We start from the raw sequence: 9114 nt of genomic DNA, 5'->3' as shown, positions 1-9114 counted from the left end.
GCACGCTACCCAAGGACAGGCCTTTGCAGTGAATACTGCCCACCAGTTAGCCCTTTATGCTTTTGTGGCATTTCACTTACAGCTGCTCTTAATTCTGGCGGAGAATCTCCAAGCTGTGTAAACCCCATTTCACCTTCTAACACAGACCTGTGCATAAATATAGAAATAAAGAAACTCATCTAAGGAAAACACCTCAGACAAAAGAAACCACTTATAGTGGATCGGTGAGTTTTGCATGGTTTATATTAAAGCCCACCAGGCACAAGTGGAAAATTTTCAAAAATGCCAAAGTGACTTAGCAACCTGAGTCTCATTTTCAAAAGCAACTTAAGCACTTAGGCCAAGCTCCTCCAAGGGGTTTCCTCAATGGAAGTTAGGAGCCTAAATACTTTTGAGGATCTGGGCCTTAGGAGCCTAAGTCCCATTGACATTCAATGAGACTCAGGCTCTTACTGATTGTATCCAAACATGAGAAGTCCACTACTCACACACTTAAAGTTATGTACATGTTTAAGTGCTTTTAGAGCCTAAAGCAACACCTCATACAGGTGAGCATACAACCCACTGATCATTGTGGATTTCCCCAATATATTGTAAATAGAAAAACATCCATGTTTTAATACCAAAAGCTACCAATTTTGTTCAGTTAGCTTCAAAATGTCTTAATTCATACCAGTGATGGGGGTAGTACAGTGGTCATATTGTGGTACAAAGTTTGTCAGGACTCTGGCTTATGCATTCAAAGTACAGTCATATTCCTTAACTTCTCAAATGCACATTTATATGTCTCTGACTGTATATTTAGCACACAGTATTTAAAGAATGCAAAACAGCTTTAAAAGATGCTAATATTCAAATTATAATTAATGTGTTGGTATAAGATATTGGCACTCATGTACTACAGCAATGAGTGACAACATAAGACACTAGGTAGTCCTACTCCAGAGTTATTCTTTTCAGGAAATGAAGAGAGCATTGGTTAAGGCTGTGTTTCGAAAATCTCTGAAAGCAGGACCAAACTCCTTTTTTCCACACTCCAGTAGATGGATTTTAGTCTTCAAATCCACCTCAATAACTCTTCAGAGGATACTTTTCAAATAAAATATTTACTAATGTTTGCCGAGGACCTATTTAAAAATGCTCCTTTTAGAAATTCTGATCTCAAAGTATGTTAGAAGTGGTGAATTAAGGTAGCTGTAATTGCAACTGATTATGAATTAATCCATTGTAATTGATGCAAATACAAACATTAACTAATGAATATACATGATAGGCGTACATGACAATGGTCCAGATCTTCAGAGGTATTTAGGCATCTAACTCCCTTTGACTGCAATAGGAATTAGATGCCTTAATACCTTGGAGGATCTGAGTCAATGTGATTATCAGGTCACACTGAGGCTTTGCTTACATGCCGGGAATATCATTGTATTGCATGCATAGCTTGCTCCTTTTTATCCATCATGCATTTCCCTTAAGGGGTATTTTGTACAGACATTTTAAATGTAGCCATATTTTGCAAGTCAATTTAATGATATTCAGGCAAGTGTATCTTTATCCATGTACCCGAGAGACCAGGAAAGGGAACATTACCAAGGGATGACAAAGTGACATACCACAGGGGAGGAAATCTGCTCATCCTGAATATCAGCACTGGGAGGCATGTAACCATTTTAGAGATCAAGAAGCTCCCCTCTCTCCATTCTGCTCCCTTGGTTATAATTTGAATACTTCCTTTTCTATGCTAGCTATACTTGGCTGGATAGATGTTGCAAAATAGAATACCAAGTTCTGTTACTTTAGATTCGGCCATTGTAATGAATGACCAGGCAACTAACAGTTAAATAAAGAATATCATACATTATAGTCCAACCGATTCACCCAGCTGACATTTTAATACAATTTAACTCAAATGGTAAAGTGTAGGATGAGTGGAGAAATTAGAGCAGATGGTGTATATCAGCTCAGTGAAATCCAGTATTAATGGAGAGACTTTGGGGGCAGCTCCAGCTTCTTTGCATCACTTTGGTGGTCTAAAGCAGCCACACAGCAAATAGATCTGGCCCCTCTGGGGATTGCCCTTACCTGGAGGAATCCTCTGGTTGTGTAGGGCTGCAAAGCAACACTAACTTATGCTGGGGCCATGTTGGTCCCTGGTTTGCCTAGATAATGTAAGAACATAAAGCTTCCTTTTTGTCTTCTCTCAAGAGTAGCTTGTCCAGACTGTTGGATCTAGCCCAGAGGTTCTCAAACTGTGGATTGAGACCCCAAAGTGGGTCACAACCCCATTTTAATGGAGTCACCAAGTCTGGCATTGGTCTGGGCCCCAACAAGTCTGAAGCCCAAGCCCAAGCCCCTGGGTGGTGGGGCTCAAGAGGACTCAGTCGTTAGTCCTCTCTCCTGGGGTTGTGTCATAAATATAAAGGGAAGGGTAACCACCTTTCTGTATACAATGCTATAAAAACCCTCCTGGCCAGAGGCAAAACCCTTTCACCTGTAAAGGGTTAAGAAGCTAAGATAACCTCACTGGCACCTGACTCAAAATGACCAATGAGGGGACAAGATACTTTCAGATCTGAAGGGCGGGGGGAACAAAGGATTTGTCTGTCTGTGTGATGCTTTTGCCGGGAACAGATCAGGAATGCAGACTTACAACTCCTGTTAAGTTAGTAAGTAATCTAGCTTGAAATGTGTTCGATTTCCTTTTGTTTAATGGCTGGTAAAATAAGCTGTGCTAGATGGAATGTATATTTCTGTTTTTGTGTCTTTTTGTAACTTAAGGTTTTCCCTAGAGGGATTTTCTGTTTTGAATCTGATTACCCTGTAAGGTATTTACCATCCTGATGTTACAGAGGTGATTCTTTGACCTTTTCTTTAATTAAAATTCTTCTTTTAAGAACCTGATTGATTTTTCATTTTTCTTAAGATTCAAGGGTTTGGGTCTGTGTTCACCTGTACAAATTGGTGAGGATTCTTATCAAGCCTTCCCCAGGAAAGGGGGTGTAGGGCTTGGCGGGGATATTTTGGGGGAAGATGTCTCCAAGTGGGCTCTTTCCCTGTTTTTTGTTTAAAATGCTTGGTGGTGGCATATGGTTCAAGGACAAGGCAAAGTTTGTACCTTGTGGAAGTTTTTAACCTAAGCTGGTAAGAATAAGCTTAGGGGGTCTTTTGTGCAGGTCCCCACATCTGTACCCTAGAGTTCATAGTGGGAAAGGAACCTTGACAGGTTGTGTAGTAATTTTTGTTGTCAGAAGGGGGTCATGATGCAATGAAGTTTGAGAACTGCTGGTTTAGTCCTATCTTGTTTGCACCTCAAAACAGATTAAGGGTTATCTTATAGTATGGCCATTTTACAGCATCATAATGTCTGGCTTACGGTAGAACAAATGTTTTCCCCACATCAGTGACATAAATCTATGTGTTCTAAGGCTTAACATAATGTAAAGCTAAATAGATATTCTTGAATTATATGAAATGCTCTATTCTCTGTTATATGTTGATTCATAACCACTTTTGTAACAATATGAGATTGCATCATACATTGAGATTTACGCTAGGAAGTGATACGAGTATTATTCTGACTATTTATTATATGTCTTATGTTAAGTGGCCTGTACTGCTCCGAGCCAGTTTATACTGGTTTCATATCATTCTTGTGGAATGCCTATGCAAATCATCAAGAGCCTGATCCAAAGCCCATGAAAGTCAAAGGATATCTTTCCATTGACTTCAGTGGGCTTTGGATCAAGCCCTAAAGACACAGATATGTGAAGGTTTGGAACTGTACAAGAACTAGCATAGAAATTAGAAGGTGCCCAGAATTCTGTCCATAATTAAGATTTATACAGATGCTACAGACATCCCCTAGAAAAATTCAGATGCTTTCAAGTATCTGAATGGCATAGACACTTTGATAACATATTGGTGGACATGGTATAAGAACCTGAACAGAACAGGCTGATTCTTTGATCACCACCTTAACCGTCAAGTCAATGATATATTTTCCACTGTCGTTCCTTGTAACAGTGGCGCTTAAAAGGGGTACTTTCAGGAACGTTTTAAAAATGTAATATATTATCTGTGGATAAATCCTGACAGTTTGTAGTCAACCATCTCTATGCTCAGGACCATTTTCTGCTACTGTTATTCATAGTGTTTATACTCTGCAAACAGTCCCGTTTAAATCCATTTGATCATTCAAGGGGCACAGTGCTATTCATCATAAATGTTATCCTGGGGCTTGGGTGCAGCTGATAGGCATTTCATTCAGTATAACTGTAAGAAGCAGTTAAGTTTCTTTCGGCGTAAGATAGCTGAAACGATAGGAGCCACCACCCAAAACACATGCAAGGCCATACACAAGGCTAGTCAGAATCTGAGCTAAGTGGGTGGAGGAGTTACATTGGGGGCTGAATGAAAATGCAGAGGGTTGGGTATTTTTTTAGTGGAGGGGTGTGTGTGTCACTGGACGCAGCCAGAAATACCATACAAGCAGCCAGAGAAAGTAGCAGAAAGGCAAGGGCTGCCAGAGATGCTCTTGTAGTATGACACAGAGAGAGCTTTTGGGTAGAGTGCTGTCTGGAAAAACAGGCTTGGAACAAAGAAACTGTTTCCTACTGTTTGATTCCTACTGTGTTCACAGAAACAGGACTGCGTGTACATTTTTTTTGTAAATAAACAGGACTGCACCAAAGAAATACCTACGTCCATCATCAATTTCTCCCCGTGATGGAAACAACCTGCAAGACCCTGAATATTGGTCAACAGCTCAGGTCAAGAGGGGTAACATAAGGATGGCACAATCTGGCCTTAATCCCTTGATATAATGGGTGGAATGAGATCTCTTTAGTTCATGCCAATATCGTTTTCTTTGTTGCATCAATGAGTTAAATCTCATTTGCAGTCAAAGCACAGAGGATTTTTTATTTTAAGGAATTGTATGTTGCAAACTGTGGTAAATAATATAGCCATCTTCAGCAGACATAAATCCACTATATGTTTAAGGGGCCTGCTTTGTCTAAACCTTGGCAATTCTTAAAGTGAATGTTCTACCAAAATAGAACATTTTCTTTTACAATGTAGTTTTAAATAAACTGCCCAAAGCTTGGAGACAAAGAAAAAATAACAAACCACACAATTCTCTTAGCTTTTCCATTTTATTTCTAAATGGGCCAATTCTTCATTCTACATCTTTTCTGTCCTATAAAATGTCCATTGTGCCTGATGAAAATTGCATTTTACTTATGATGCAGTATGTGTCTGTGTAACACTTATTTTTGTCAATTATTATAACCCATTGTCCATAATTGCATCTCTTATCAGTGAAGAGATGATATCAGCAATTATTTCCCATCAGTATAACACATCAAAACAAAGGGAAGGCAAGAGAATATTTAACAGTAAAGTTTATCAGGTTTTGATATTGGGATCTTACATTTCATATATTGAATTACACTCAGAGGTTTTTTTTTTGTCTTAGCTGGGGGATTTTTCTCTTCAGCGTAAATGTGTATGAATTCTTGTATGAATCAGAGGTGCAATTAATCAATTCTCTGTTTGTAGTCACTGCAGAGAGCTATATTTTCTCCTTTAGTGTAAAAAAGCAGTTTAAAGCACCTCGGAGTCATTTGGAATAATGAAAATGTGTTGTATTTTAAATTAAGAAGGAAAAGAAACCAGAGCATTCTCGCTGTGGATTTGGCAAGTCTAAGAGATGTCAGAATGACTCATCTGATTATTGTATTTTCTCAATAGTCTTGTACATAAGTTTTTGCCCAGAGAACACAGTGATGTGTACAATTGAAATTAGATAGATCACTTTTAAAAAACACTTTTTAAAATATTTTGTAAGGATGCTTTTGTTTAAGGAGGTAAATTATTCCCTCCTACATATTTGTCTTTTCTGTTGCTTTTTATTCTTTACAATAGATCTACAATGGAGATGGCTGCTTCTACTTAGCAAAATATGACAGAACCAGGTATCATGGTGATGAAAATCATATAAGTACATGCATAGATAGAGCTAATCCCATTTTACCTGTCAACCTCTACTATCCAAAAGTGGGATATACCTGTCTTTTATCCTTTGCACTGAAATATACCCATGAATCAAAACCTCATGCAGTTAAAAATATGCCACATCCTCCATTCTATTTGGCTAAATGGAATTACACTGTACAATTTTTAAAAAACAGAACAGCTTATCATATCAAAACATCTTTACTTACATGCTGTTGCCTGACACCTGTACTTCTCTGATAACTCTGTGTTATACAGAGGAAACATACATGCACGCTTTACAAATATATGTTCACTAGCTGGATTAACCTCTGAGTGTGTTTAGAAGGGTGCATCTAGACTGCATGCTTCTTTTGGCAGAGTGTCGCATACAAACTCGTGCAACCCTCCCCTAAAATGGGTATAAATAGTGGTGTAGTTTGTAAGGCCGGCCTTCGGGGAGTAAAGACACGCCTGAAGGGCTCTCTACTCACTGGAGCTATGCCTTCCTGTCTACGATGCTATTTTTTGCAGTGTAGCGTTCCACTGCTGGAGCCTTTCTGTGTCGCAGTGAAAGACTCCAGCATGGGGAAAGGCTCCAGCAGCATGGAAACGCTCTGCCAGCTCCCCACTACTGGAGCCCTTCACTATCACAGGGAAAGACTTGGGTACATCCTTGCTGCTGGAGCCCCGGGGAAGACTGTGGCAGCAGGGAAAGGCCCAAACTTTCCCTGCTGCCTCCCCCCTGCCCGAGCATTTTGCTGACACATGTAGCTACACACCGCAGTGTGGATGTGATTTGCTTTTCACGGTGGTGGGTAACTATCCATACACCATAAGCTACCACTAGTGGTGAGTAGTACAGACGTAGCCTAAAGGTCAGGAGCAACAATTATAAGCAGATTCAGTCGTGACGATAAGGACGATGGGGAAATTGGCTAAATTAGCAATGCCATGTCTTTTCAGGCCAAGCATGGTGAAATTTTGTTGAAACCCTTGAGCATCCTGTCTTTGCGATAGAGTCGCTGCATTGTCTGGGCCTAATCCCTTCATCTTTGTGCCTCTGTTCCCCCCCCCCCCCTTTTATCCTCAATGGGGATAAATGATGCCACACAGGTATGATATGAAAATTAGTTAGTGTTTATACTGTACTATGGACATGGTGCTATCTGGGGGCTAAGTATTAACTACCTCTTTGAATTCCAAAGATTTTTGGAGTTCTTTCATATCTTGTTCTTCTAGGTATTCTGTAGCCACATACCACTGGTTTTGCTACAGTCGCTGTGGATGTTGGTGTACTCTTCTTCACATCCAGATAGGAGCTAAGAAGGATTTTTGTTTAGGGGATTGGATTGCTCTGAGAACTGGTAATCCACTATGGAGTTTTTTACCTTTCAGCTGCTGGGTTAGCTCTCACCAGACTAGTAAAACCAAAAGCGGTCAGAGGTTGATAACAAATGAGCTGGTGGGTTCAGTTTATGCCAGAGTGGACAGGGGCCTACATCACTTCTAAAATTGGCCTCCTTTTTAGTGGTTTCAGCAGTCTGGTAAGTTAATTGACGAGAACTAAAATTGAATGATTATGAACTACTCCTATACACAAAGGTGACCCCTTCAGGCTATGGTTAATACATGTTGGCAAGGAATCACGTGGAAACTCGTATTATTACTACATGCCCTCTACCTGTTTATGATACTACTTTGGACTGCCACTAAAGATTTTGGACTTTTAGGTGTTTTATACATTGCATCTCTGGCTATATTTCACCATACAGAAAGGTAATTGAAAACTGACATTGTCAGAAATGGAGCTAGTTTGCTGACAGCAATGCATGCTGCACGCTGAAAGGAGAAGACTGAGTGTCACCTTTTCTGCCTCGCTGTCTTTAGGGATTAGATGTGTTGAAGAGATGATGGGTTTTGTTACCAAGGCATGTTGACATCTGTACTAGCCAAGTAAATGTCAGACAATCACTGAGTTGGCATTAGTCTAATTTTCACAGCATACACAGAGAAGTCAGATAAAAACAAAGTACTCTTGTTTGAAGGTTGCAATGTAACAGTACTTTATTTCTTAGAATTCAGAAGAATACCACACAAGAACCCAATCACAGAGCGAGACAATACAGGCTGCTCCCTAAGGCAGAGACGGACAATTTACCCCACCATTTTCTAGGCTCCCTACTATGCTCAGAAGGGAAGGAAGAAAATGCATATTCTTTCTCCACAGAGGGATCTACTGTCTGGTGTCCTAGGTCGATCTTGAATCCTCCATACAACCTGAGCCAAAGAGCTCACTGGTGTCATAATGGTATTAGTGAGAGATACTGAGGTAGAAGGTCATCTAATAGCAGAAGAGGAGAACAAGGGTGACTCTGGCTGTGTGTCACTGCAAGATCATTCAGTACCGAGGACATCTTCATTGTTGAGAAAGTCACTGCCAAAAGCTTCTGCACCATAGAGGCTGGAGCCATCGGCACTGGAGTTGTCAGCACTGAGCGTGTTTATATCAGTACTGAGAGGTCAGTACTAGGAGCAATGCGGACTATGGCTTCAGGCAGTACCTTGGGTACTCAGTGACTGGTCTCTGCTGAGGTGTAAGAAGGACTCTATTTGGACAACGAACTACCTTTTGGCTGAAGATCATGAGGGGAAACAGCAGCTTGATGAGGTCTTTGCCTAATTTGATTAGGCACCTGAGAGAGTGAACTAGCCCAGTCAAGGTGCCTTTTTTGCCTTGGAGTTGATCTGCAGGTCAGACAGTATCAGGTTCTGAGGCTGTCTTTAAGACAAAGTTTAAGATGGGCCTCTCTCACTTTCTGTGTCCTCTTGGAGAAGGAGCAACAGATTGAGCATGGACGTGCCCCTCTCCAAGGCAAAAAAGACACCTTGACTGCCCCTCATTAAGCAGGATAGCCATGTCACAAGAAGAGCAAGTTGTGAACCCTGGGGACTTTGTTTCAGCTATAGTATCTAGATCCCAGTACTGGGAGATCTGATCGAAAAAGGTGATTTTTTGTTTTTGTTTGTTTGTTAATGCCAATGAATGTATAATAATATTATTAACTACCCTTAGAAAAAATGCATAGTGCACAGCAAAGGACACTGCAGGAGTTC

Source organism: Natator depressus, chromosome 12 (genome assembly GCF_965152275.1).
Source record: "Natator depressus isolate rNatDep1 chromosome 12, rNatDep2.hap1, whole genome shotgun sequence".
NCBI lineage: Eukaryota > Metazoa > Chordata > Testudines > Cheloniidae > Natator > Natator depressus.
This window is presented reverse-complemented; position numbering follows the sequence as displayed.